Source organism: Pelmatolapia mariae, linkage group LG5 (assembly GCF_036321145.2).
Source record: "Pelmatolapia mariae isolate MD_Pm_ZW linkage group LG5, Pm_UMD_F_2, whole genome shotgun sequence".
NCBI classification, from domain to species: Eukaryota; Metazoa; Chordata; class Actinopteri; order Cichliformes; family Cichlidae; genus Pelmatolapia; species Pelmatolapia mariae.
Window position 1 is genome coordinate 32,954,918 of NC_086231.1, and position 13,620 is coordinate 32,968,537.

Below are 13,620 nucleotides of genomic sequence, written 5' to 3' on the forward strand. Positions count from 1 at the left end.
CAATGCCTCTTCTCATCACGCTCCTCGACTCTGAAGAAAAGGCTGATTAATCAGAGCCTAATAGGATGGAGGGGCCACACTTGTCCTTTAACTAAGCCTGGTCAGGCCTGCAGGACACCAACTGGCAAAACCGACAAGAACCAAATAATTCATTCCAAGATGAATAACAGCATGCCGGTTATTATTATTTTTTCTCCATGACCTCGAAATAAAAGAGTGACCATCTTCGGGCCCATAGATTTACTTTCTAAAGAATTTGACACATTAATAAGATGAGAGTATTTTGTGCCTCCACTGGTCTAGTGGTTAACACAATAAAATGTTCTTACTTGTTGAGGTTTTCCTGCTACTTTAATCAAATTTAAAAAAAAATCAGCCTGTGGCAATATAGGCTGGGTATTTTAGTCAGAGTGAACTAGTGGTTGTTGGACTGCTTAGTGTTTAAGGTTTCGTTAAAGCTACCTGGTAATAAGTGGTGTGAATAGATTCATCTTTGTACATTTGTGTGCAGAGGAGAAAAGCTCCAAGGAAACCTGATGGAATATCAGCATATAGACATGATACGACAAACATGTTAACAAATTCAGTATGTTGTTGTGAAGTGTTACTGTTAGCGCTCATTTGAAGTTGTGTTTATTTTTCATCTTGTGACCTTGCCATACATTTTTTAATCTTTAATATATATTTAAGAGTAGTATTTTTTCTTAAGCTGCTTCACCCTGCATGGACTAGGTGGCACGCTAATTACTACCACTGCTTCAAAGGAAGAAGGTCGTGGGATCAAATATCTAGTTGAGGTATTTTGTTGTGGAGTTTTGCATGTTCTCTCTAAGTGCTTGGATTAACTGGCAATTCTGAATTGCCCGTGAGTGTGAATGAGAGTGTAGTCCTGCAACAGACTGGTGGCCTGTCCAGGGTGTTGTTAGGTGAATAACAACTGCTTTATTGTCTGTAGCAGCTGGCATAAGCTCCCGTCCCCCGCGAATCGAATGAATGAGAAAAAAATTATGAACCATAAATCTAAACCTGGATGCTCAGTTCAGGTTTTGCAGTCATGTGACTTCTAACCACTTGACCTTAACATCTGACGTGACAGTAGCCACTACAGTAGTATCTGTAGCGCCAAGGGTTTAGGTAATGAAGAAAATGTATGGCTGGACTATGGTTGAAAACAATGAGGTGGTGAAATCTACTTTCCACCAATCATTGCATCTACAAGTGAACTGGCTTTAAGTTTGACACAAGGTTAGAAGGCCATACATACAGGAAGATACTCAAAATAATGTGATGACCACAGATCATAAAATGTCAAAATATTCTGTGTGGAACTGAAAAGCAAAATGAATGTTTCTGAAGGGATAGCACTTCTGTATTAAGACGTTACCAGTCTTGAATCTAAGGTGAGATCGTGCCATGTTTGCCTCCATCCATTGAAAGTGTTAGTTATAACCATTAAAAGTCTGTTTCCATTGAATACATGTGGAAAGAGTTGCAAAGGCTTTTGTGGCTTCAGAAGAAATTTAGCAAAATCCAATAAATGCTCTCCAGCAATGGCAGAAGGAGAAAGAAGTAAGCCTACCAGACCTCTGTAGCCTCATCGCTGCTCTGCTCAAGGCTATCTTAGGTGCAACTGGCATAGCACGCCACAATCTCTAGCTTTATTATTGGGGGTTGCGATGCATTGTGGGTGATGTGGGTGAAGGAATAGCAAACTTGATTACTTCTGAGGCATTGATTTCCCCCCCTTCACATTACCACATGTCTCTATTAGATGGAATGTGTTTTTGTGGTTAAGATACTTGCTGATGAAGCATCATCCAGAGCCTGGCTGAAGATCCCAGTGACAGGGCACTTGGGTGACCCACTGACTGATCTTTTGACGCCTGCTGGGCTTTGTAATTGATGCCAGGTCCCTTTAACCAAGCTTAGTCTGGCCCCTGGACCCATGGAAGGACTATGGGACACCGCTGCTGACTGCCCATTGTCTGTGTATGTGTGTGTGTCTGTATCTGTGTGTCCAAAGGGGTCTTTGGAGGCCTCCTGGGGGCCAGTGACTCCTCTTTGTCTCCGGTTGGCCTGCTGTCAGAGGGGCTTTGTTATGACAGTTGGGCTGCTTTCATACAGACTAAATCACCACTCTCAGCTGTTCATTTACTGGCCTAACCCCTGACAGCCCTCGTGACACCTTACACAGACGCACACTTACAGACACACACAGACACAAAACACCTCGGACATTATCCTCTCATACGTCAATCTCACACTCCAGCTCTTTCACTAGAAAAAACATCCACCCTGTGAAAATCTCTCTTCTGTGTAGAATGAGAAAAGAGGATGAAACAAGAAGGACGATGAGGAGGTTGGATAACAAAGCTCAGGGAAGGGAGGGGGAGGCCAAAGGGCATTTGACCTCTGACCTCCGTGTTATGGCTGGGGCACAGGGGTGGGGGTCAGAGGACATAACAAGCCCGACTAATCAGTAACTATGGACTAGATAGGATACTCATGCAGAAAACTGAGAGAACAAGAAGCACAATAAAATTCAGTGCCATTTAAATGTGATTTATTCGTGTGACAGGAAATGTAAAACAACAATCACAGCTATATATAGAATAGCAGTTAAACACAAACTTGACAGATTCACTGTGGAGGCATTTTGTCTCTATAGCAGTGAAAGTGAAGTAATTACTGAGCTCATCAGGAGTTGGGACTGAAACAGTAAGTCAACATATTGTCCTATCTCTCTCTAATCAGTATAATAAATGGTTTACAGAGCCAGAAACACTGATTTCTGTAGTCAATATTGAACAGCAGTGATCTGAATTGCACACAGTGTTGCATCAGCCCAAGACAGGACTTCTTTTTGGGAAGCACAAATGAACTCAGTGTGAACAAAGGAAACCTGTTGCTAATGCAGGAGGAGGCCGGGAGGGTAGAGGAGATGAGATGTTTGATGTGGCTGAACAGAGCAGGTGGACTGAATAAATGGAGGTCTTGAAAAGAAGGCAACTGGACGTCTTTATGTTTGTGGAGGTGATTCATCTCTGGGAATAACCCACGTCTTTTTTCACACCTTCGCTCACGTGACACCTCACATGATCACCATGATGTTTGTTAAATCCACAATTTAAAATCAGCTCCCAGTTTGGATTCGGGAGACAGACACCCTCGGGCTTAAAAATGTGCTTTTTAATAAAGAATATAGTTAGCGTTGGATCGAGTGACCCTGAATCCTCCCTTAGTTTGCAATAGGTCTAGTCTGCTGGGGGCCTCCCATGATGCACTGGCTGTTTATTTTTCCACTCACCTTTATCACTTAATATGTGTTTATACACGACTCTGCATTTAGTCGTTAGTTATTATTCATCTCTGGCTTTCTTCCACAGTGTGTCTTTGCCCTGTCTCCTTCCCCTCGCCCTCAGTCATTTGCGGCAGATGGCCACCCCTCCCTGAGCCTGGGTTTGCCGGAGGTTCCTTCTTGTTAAAAGGGAGTTTTTCCTTCCCACTGTTGTCAAAGTACTTGCTCATAGGGAGTCATCTGATTTAGTGGGTTTTCTCAATATCATTGTAGGATCCTTACCTTACAATATAAAGTGCCTTTAGGCAACTGTTTTTGTGATTTGCCACTATATATGAACTGAATTGAATTGAATTGAATTGAATTGAATTGAATTCAACTGAATTCAATTGAATTGACGGACTGCCCCCCACCCACCCACTGAGGGTTTATTACCTGGGATTCTCTGGGTTGTTGTAGAACTGAAAAATCATCTTGGATAAGAGGTGAAATGTCTTCACAAACCTAAAGAAGTACAGTTGCCTTCTTTTCAAGCTCTCAACCTACACAGACAATGAATGGATGCTGCCTCAGTTATAAAGAACACTAAGTTAGCGGGACAGCCTAAAGTCATGAACAACTGGACAGAAAGGATCTTGTGACTAGATTTCATGCCTGCCTGCACTGAACTGTAGCCAAGCTCTGTGTCATTTAGCACGTTACTGATCCCCCATGAATTCAGCCAAGCTTCTTCATGTCACAAAGAAATAAACAGTTCTGAGTGTTATAGGTGGCTACAGCTACTGTGAGATCTGGAAACGTCATTCTTCTGGGCAAGTGAAACTTTGAGGACACATCTGTATTCATAATAGCACTTCTTTTGACAGTAATGTCAGGAAAGGTGTTTTTTATAGACCGTTTGCTGCACACAGACTTTGGAAGCCAACTTTTTTTGTCCCATAATTCCACCAGTTTATAAACTGGTGTATTACCAAATAAACCTCCTGCTGCTTTTTTGAAGTAGACTAGCATTTGCAGCAGTCCCTGTTGTTGTTTTTTTTATTTTATTATCATTTTAATGACTTTACCACCTGCTAAAGTTTCGGGAGTGTTTTTGGTCACTGTGAATTATGTGAAGGTGCAATAGCTAACTGTTATTTTGCAAGTCTTGTAAAGTCACGTTTTACAAGTATAGTGGTGTTTTTTTCGGTGTATTACACTCTTGGCATTGGAAAATCTTCCCCATCTGATTGCACTGACAGTTCGACTGCTGGGAGTGAGGCCTGTAATCCTGAAAGAGCTGCATGACATGGTTTAAGAGCTGGAGCTGTTTCAGCAGTTATCGGGTGTTTGGACAACACAGATGAGCTTGATGAACTGATTAAAACCACGGGGATCACAGTGAGTGTAGTTTGCAGTCTGCAGTAAGCTGTTGCTACACTCCCCTGACCACGGTGTGATCATTCTTAGCTTCAGGACCTTTCATGCAGAGGTTCAAAGAAATTTTGAGGGTGTAATACTGGAGACTTTTACTATGAAGAAACGTTTCTGTGGCCCGAACCTTGAGCTTCTAGCTGTTGGAATGTGTCTGTAATACTTGCTGGGGAAATTTGTTGTTGCTGTTTGAAACCAGTTTGAATGCACACACTGTTTGTGTTCCTCCATCAGCTGCTGCAGAGGTCATCCAAATGACTCTGGCAGAGGTTACCACCCTCTGAACCATTTATTGAACATGCAGCTGAACACTTCATCTAACACTCATCTCTGCTACCACAGGGACAGATTTCCAACTCTTGATATTTTGTTTCATACCTTATCGTATTCAGTTCAATATAGTTCACTATTCATAAAGAACTATTTCACAACACTTGCTTTATATTGTAAGGTAAAGACCCTAAAAGGTGAACTGATGATTTCCTAAAAGTAAGCACTTGGCATCAGCATGAAGACTGAGGTTTTAATATTGATGGGGCCTGACTATTTAGGTCTGAATGTGAGGAGATGGATTTAACAGGAAGCCAGTGAAGAAAAGCTGATATGGGAGAAATATGATCTCGCTCTCTAGTCCCTGTCAGTACTCTGGGTGCAGTGTTTTAGATCAAATGAAGGTTTTTTACTCAGTCTGATAATAATGAATTACAATGGTCCACTCACAAAGTAACATTTTCAAGAACTGAGACAAGATTTTTCTAAATTTAGAGATTTTGTACAAATGAAAAAAAGCAGCCCTAAATATTTGTTAATATGCAGACTCCAAGTTCATTACAGGATAACTGGAAGTCGGGGTAATTCCATCCAGACCAGATCACTTGGTTGTGATATTTTTAAGGCCAAATACAACAACCTCAGATTTGTATGAATTAAGAAGTGTAACACATTTAGGCTGAGGGCTGCTGATATCCTTGTTCCAGCTAATGAAACTTCATACACAGTTAATATAGATAATATAATAACAAGGGCCCAGGAGCAAGAACCGTCCCTCAGAGCATCTCAATGTAATCCCCCAACCACTATGCTCCAAGGAAAAATAAATAACTCCCTAATAAATCAGTGAAAGGCAGCATAATTTAATTCATCTTGAGTCAAACTGCAGTGAATCTATTGGTATTAACTTCATTCTAAAGGAGAGCGTTCCACCTATGAATTCTGTTTCACAGGCATTTATACATTTGTCGTAGTCTTATATGATCAAAATGATAAATATGTCTTATAAATAATTTTTATTTATTCAGTGATGCATGTCCTCCAATGGTAAATCTGAAAGTAAATAAATCCATACAAGGCTTATTGCGTATGTTATGTCTTACAAAGTTGAGCATTTTTCCGTTGTTCCATGCATGGCCCTTCATTTACTTTATCTAATGGCTGTTTGTAAAAAACATATTGCATATGCCTGGTTTACACTGATGACTCATACTGGTGGGTTAGGATTAAGTTGTGTTTTAATTAGGTGTAAACATAATTTCCTTTGGTTGCAGATGCATATATAAATTACACATCTGGACGGGTGTCGATCAGACTTCATTTGCTTTTGAAAACAGTTGTGCGACAAATCCACCACCGGTCCTCTGCTTTCTGTAAGAAGGCCAGTTCACAACGTTTTATATAGATACATAAGTGGAGACATAATCGGCATGAGGATATCACAGTTATAAAGCTTTTGAAAGCATGCCAGGAATCATAAGCAAAAGCAGATTTGTTCTCTTTTCGGGCCCAAAGATGAATAAACAACTGAAAACATAACCCAGTTTCTGTTTGGGTATCAATATTGTAATTTCAATTTGATTTTAATTTTGTATGTATTATTCATATAATATTCTCAGACATTTTTTCATCTTAATATCTACATTATGATCTCGCTTTTGCTGTGCATGTTTTATTGTTATGTCTCTCTAAACACAGACTACAGCTGTCACCGCCTTTGATAGTCTATGACGAGGCTGGTGGAAAACACTCTGTTTATACTAGGCTGAGATGTTTATACACGATCCTCAAATGAAACGCAAATGCCATTTTTCCACCATCATTTCCCTTTTTTTGTGGTTTGAGTGGTATGCTTTGAAATTATAAATGAGATGATAAATTATCATCCTATTTCAGTCCCTTCTTCTGCAGTGGTTTATTGGCAATGCGGAATGGAGAATTAGCCTTGTTTGTGCCAAACTGCTTATATTTGTGTAACAGTAGTCGATGGAAACACATGATTTGGCTTTCTCCTTTGCAGAATTTCTGGAAATTTGCTTAAAATTGGTTAAACATTTGGATGGAAACTTGACTTCTGTTACAGTTCACATTAGGGCTGTTATCCCTGTGTGTGTATATGTCCTGAACCACTTAGTAAATGATATTTGGTTTGATCTAACACTTTTGTTTTTGGTATATCCTATGATCCAGACTCTTACTGTCTGGACTCTTTCTATTCTAGGTTTGAAAGCTAGGTAGGCACTTCGTATAATACGCATTAGCTTATACTGTATGTCCAGAAATAAGAGGCCACTATTGTTTATCTAAAATTTACCTGGTTCGTGGACAGGAACAAAACGTCAGCCCGGTAAGGTTATCATCGGTATAACTAACCCTATGCTTAGCCCACATATCCTAACCCTTTGCTTTTTGATGCTTGTAAGTTAAAATGATTATCATTATGATCGTTATTTCTGGTACCTAATGGTACAGCTTTTGGAAAGCATGTTTCTTTACATATCCTAATACCATGGGATTGCAATTCGGGAGTTATATTGTCAGCATGCCAAACATTTAGGGGTGAAGGTTGATGGTTCGATCCACGGCTGCTCCGTAAGATACCAAACCTCAAGCTGTGTTCATCAGAGTGTGAAGTGCTATAGGGAAATAATGCTTGGTTGAATGGGACATGTTGTGTAAAGTGCTCTGAGCACTCAAGTAGAGTATAAATGCACTATGTAAGAATTAGTTCATTTACCATGTCTAACCATAAGAGTTGTTGACTGACATATTTAGGAAAACAGAACATTGGAGGATGGACCCAGTGTGTATTTGCTACTGAGATGTATGATGAGTGTATGTGTGTGCAACAGTTCATTTGTGTAAAACTGTGTGTGTGTGTGTGTGTGTGTGTGTGTGTGTGTGTGTGTGTGTGTGTGTGTGTGTGTGTGTGTGTGTGTGTGTGTGTGTCGCCTGAGAGCAAATGTTAGAGAGCTGAGCAGCATTAGTGTTACCGGGGTGACAGCACAGGAGTGTAAAAAACAGGGGGGCAATATAAAACCTGTGCTTTCCCAGAATGCCTTTGTACCGGGCATGTGTGCCAGCGCCCATTGCCATGGAGATCAGGGAGGTCGTTAGGGTAACTCAGACCTTTTCTCTCATGACCCTGTTTCACTTTGCTTCATGTATCCATGCCGATCCATTTCTCTCTTTCGCTGTCACACACATTCATGCACAGATGTGTGTGTCTGTGTGTGTGCGTGTGTTTGTCTGGGCTCTCCACACGCCGCTGCGTGCCGCAAGCCCAGATGTCTGGGGCTCCGTGGGAGATAATGGTTTCTTTGACCGGTGGTGAGCTTGTGTCTCCCTCAGCAGTGGCACATGCTTGCAGTGATGTGACTTCAACAAACTGAGCAGGAGTTACACACAACACGTACGCGCACAGAACGCTGGAGAGGAAGCGATGATTGAAAGTGCTGAGTGTTGGCACGAGTGCTTGCATGCTTGTGTGTTTTGCACAAATTAGATTTGGTCCTGATTGTGTGCAGCAGAGGAATCTTCAGGACACCGCAGGAATTCAGCTCACTTTGGACATGTTGAAGTTTTGACAATGACAGCCACGTAACATTTACATATTATAAAATATATTTTTAAAAAACATTAAAAGTTGATCATGTCAGTTGAGGAGTTAAAACATCAATCATATTTAAAATCAAATGAGCATGCATATTCATAATCAACAGCTTCTGGTTCCTGTGATTGCTGCTAACTGTAACAGTACCTGAGCAATTTAAGGTGTGATTTAAAAGTTCTGAGAACAGCAGATTTTATATTCATATTTTAGATTCTTATTGTCCACCTACTGTGATATTTTTACATCGCTTGGAAAGAAATCCTATTAGCTCACATTCTGCTTGTGCCTTGGTGAGGCACATTAGATCTGCTCCAGAGTAAAACTGATGAGATCCTTCAATGATTAGGAAGTAGCTGAAAAGACAGGGAGGCAATTCTGGTGATAGGTCCACACACACAAATCAATATCCTGGGTTTCTGTGTACATACTGACACACAGTATGGGGGTGGCTGTAGCTCAGGAGGTAGTGCAGGTCACTGATCGGAAGGTTAGTAGTTCGATCCCTGGCGATTAGAACATACTGCAGCTAATAAAGGTTTGCACTGCAGTCGTTCATGTAAATGTAAACTTAGTTCGCCAGGGTGCAATTCTGTTTACATTATACATGCTTCTCTTAGGTAGTTTCATTAAAGAGCATAGCATGCATTATCACTGCTATGCAGATGATACCCAACTTTATCTATCCATGAAGCCAGATGGCACACACCATTATTTAACTGCAGGAATGTCTTTGAGACCCAAAGACCTGCATGACCTCTGATTTCCTGCTTCTAAACTCAGATAAAACTAAACTTAATGTACTCAGCCCCAAAAACCTTAGAAATATGGCTGGACTACTGTAATTCATTAATATCAGTATGTCCTAAAACTCGCTAAAAAGCCTTCATTTGATCCAAATTCCTACAACAAGAGTGCTGACAGGGACTGAAAGAAAGCATATTTCACTCATACTTGCCTCTATTCATTGGCTCCCTGTTAAATCCAGAATCGAATTGAAAATCCTTCTCATCACATACAAGGTGTTGAATAATCAGGTCCCATCTTAAAGCCCTCATAGTACCATTTCATGCTAGCCCTCTCTACTTCTAAGACTAGGCTTAAAACTTTCCTTTTTGATAAAGCTGGGGCTGGATCAGGTGACCCTGAATCCTCTCTTAGTTACGCTGCAATAAGCCCAGGGTGCTGGGGTGTTTCTTCTTCACCCACTATGTCTTTATACACACTCAATGTGTATTATTAATCTCTGACTCTCTTCCACAGTGTGTCTTCGTCCCGTCTTCCTCCCATCACTCCCAACCAGTCACAGCAGATGGCCTCCCCTCCCTGATCACCCACTCCCGGACCACCTTGAATCACCCTTTATTTATGATAGCATAAATAAATGAGCTTTGATAAGTTATAAATCAGTTACTCTGTGGTCAACTCATTCAAATGCTATGCTGTTTTGCTTTGAATATTGTCATTTTATTCTTCGTTGTGCTTCTACTCTACAGCAGTTTATTCATCTATCTTCCCTGTTAAGCATATGGTAATAATAATAAGAAATGGTCTTATAAAAAAGAAATGCTTGATTTGATTTGACCCAACCCAAAGAAAGAAAAGGAAGAAAAAAAAACATGTTTTATTCATACTTGATTCTTCTCCTCACAAGATTTTTTTTTTTGGCCTCAGCTATAAATGATTTAGCTTTGATAATTAAAATTAATTCTAATATGTTAATGAGCTGCATTTAAAATTCATATTATGTAAGAACTTATGAATTTCTGATTTCCTATTCATCATCGCCAAGTTCCTTTACTCACTTCCTCCCTCTGTTGGCCAGTCAGCAGCAGAGCTGGTGCAGGTGACCTCTTGGAGAACGACCTAGATGTGGTTTGGTGGGTCACCCACACCATTTCCATTCTGCTGAAATGCATGCTGGAGCTTTCCCAACAGCAACTCTCACATTCACTCTCTCCTGAGGTTGCTGCAGGTGCCATGTGTCTCAGTGAGAAGCAATGGATGGTTCAGTGGGAAGACGAGGATTTGGAAGGAACCATCAGGACCAAAATGTAGGTCATCAGGTTCCCACACCAGCCTTGCTCCACCATCCAAAGCCTCAACTCTGTGGGTATTTTTTCTGAACAACCTTCAGACTCTGTGCTCACATGATGAGAACGTCAGAGAACCTTGTCAGTGACTGTTTTCAGGGTTTAGTCGATGCTACATTTTGGTCTTGTGTTTGAGTCTTTTGCACAGTTGAATTCATTCAGTTTGGCTGCTGGCGCAAAATCTCCCCGCAGGGATCGATACACACTTATCTTATCTATAAGTATCAAAATCAGCCAGATGACCTGTCTCGATCAGCGCTACAGTATGCGTGTATATTTAAGTGTGTGCGTATGTGGCAACCAGCAACCACACTGCACACAGCTGGTGGCCCAGCTGCAGCGTCTTGTCCCAGCAGGGTGTATTCTTAGCTCCTTAAAACCCAGTAAGTGAAATGAGATGAGACAAAACACACATAACCCAAACCTCAACCCCCCACCACACACACACACATACACACACACACACAAGCGGTGAGGCGAGAGGCTACTGCTGAAGTTTGCTGTCTTTTTTTTTTTCTCCGAGTCTGTCCACATCTGTGTGTGACTGAGACCGGCTCTGATGTCATATGTTCACGTGCATCCGCATTACCCTGATTACATACACAGTTCCTGTCTTTTTATATATGTACCTTAAGCCTAGAAAATGCTGTTTCATTATTTAACATAATGAATATTCAAACCCATTTTAATAGATGTAGAAAGTCACTTTGTAACATTTAATGTTTCTGTACTTTTGTTGTTGTTTGTCACAAAGAGTTATATTGTACTGTTATTTGAATAAATTTGTAATTTTGTTGACAGTGATAATTCAATTTTTTGTGTAAGTATATATGGATAGGTTTTATTATGTTGTTGTCCAGAAGGTTACCACCTTAATCTGCAGCCATCTGAACAGCACGCTGCTTTAACTTAGTCCCTGGTTTTGTTATTGCAAAAGCCTTTTTATTCATGTGTCATTTCACGCCTTGGGTGGGTGTAATGAAAAAAAGTAAACCAACCGCCTGTCTATCCACCAACGAGGTCTAGGAAAGGTAATGAAAACTAAGGCTAGGTCTTTATCAGAAATGCTATGGTAGTCTATATTTGACCCAAATTGTTTGGCTGAGTATTAAATTTCATTTACTGTTAAAGCGACTTACTCATGTTTGTACACCGACAGTGTCCTTTCAATATGTTGGACTTTGAGGGTCAACCTTGAAACCTGGGCACAAGCCTAAATACTTGTTTAGTCAAATCAGGTACAATGTGTTAGCTCACACTAAACACCCAGTCTGCGTTTTTAATCAGCCTTTCTTTGCAGCCACCCTCTGCAGCGTGTCTGCTCACAAGTACAGTTTCATCCAAGGTGGCCATGTCCTCAGTGATGACAAAAAGAAAGAAACGCAGAGTTAGTTTGTGTTTTTACAGCTAAAATGGAACTGCTGGCTTTAATGGTATATTTAAGTTCATTATAAATTTATTGCACTTGTCTCAATGTCTGTAATTTATTCAGCTCATTTTATACTTGAGAGTAAAAGGCTTAGAGTAGATACTCATTTTGGCAGCATGCAGCATTTGAGTGCCTGAACTGTTGCATTAAGAAATATGACTGAAACTGAACATAATTATTTCAAACCAAACCACAAATTCTGTATACATTACATCCCTGTTCATTTTTCTGACACTGATAAACAGAAAGACCCAAAGCCTATAAAACTGGGTAATTCATGTGACCATATTAAATGATTTTTTTAGGTTGCACAACTTTCATTTTATCATTTGTATTGCATTGCTCTTACACATTAGATTAGCCTGTGTATACCATAACTTAGTAATAGTAATAATTTATCCAATATCTTCTCATACCACACTACATGGCACTGTATTTATGTCCAGTAATATTTTACTTTCAAATCCTCAATCTGCTTTACTGAGCTGTATATGAACATAGAATAAATGCACATAAAAATACTGACATTTGTAATTTTTCACAATGTTGTCTTTTATCATTTATGTAATGAAGAGCTACTCCTGAGGATGATATCATTATTAAACACTTAAATCTGCTTATAATTGAATTATATATAAACACACATATATAAGGTAAAGTTATCTATATTGTTATTTTGTTTCTTATGTTCCAAATATATTTATTTTATGTAAAGGTTTTCATACATTATATGTAAAGACATCCTTATTATATGTACAGTAAAGTTATTCATTGTTCTTTCACCTAGCGCATACTTTTTTATCTTTACTTTTATGTCCTTATATTTTTATATGTTAATAAATATGTAAGGTTTTGTTATTTGTATTACATATGAGTTATAGCCCTATTATATTCAAATTAAAGTAATGTACTGTGCTTTCTCTTAATTCTTACTTTTTTTCTACATTCAATTTTTTTTATACCTCTATCATATTACCTGTATCTTATATAATATATGTAAAGGATTTTACCGTATTATATGTATGTATCGTTCCTTTACCGAGCCCTTACTTTCTCTGTATGTCTCTTTTACTGTCTGGATTTCCTCCCATGAGGCTGTCAATCAAGACATATCATTTATGCTGTGTTTATAGTTTATGCAGCACATTTACTGGATACATACTAACGCATATAAATGAAATAAATCTCGCTTTAGCTTAAATATAGTATATTTTCCAGGTGTAATTATACATATATTTATGCTCTTTATTTAAGCAGTTATTTAAAAAGAAACAAACTTCTTGATGGTTTTGCTTACAGTATTTATTAATATGGGCTATCTTGGTAACTGCACTTGCTTATCCCCTCAGAGTTCCCCTCAATATCCTAACAAACTCTGTTTTATCACTTCATCCATATAAATAAATGTTCCGAACTAATCCACTGCCATGTTTCTTATGGCTGCAGCATCTTAACCAGAAATATTCTACATGTTTGTGTATCTTTTTATGCACTTTTCCGCCATAAC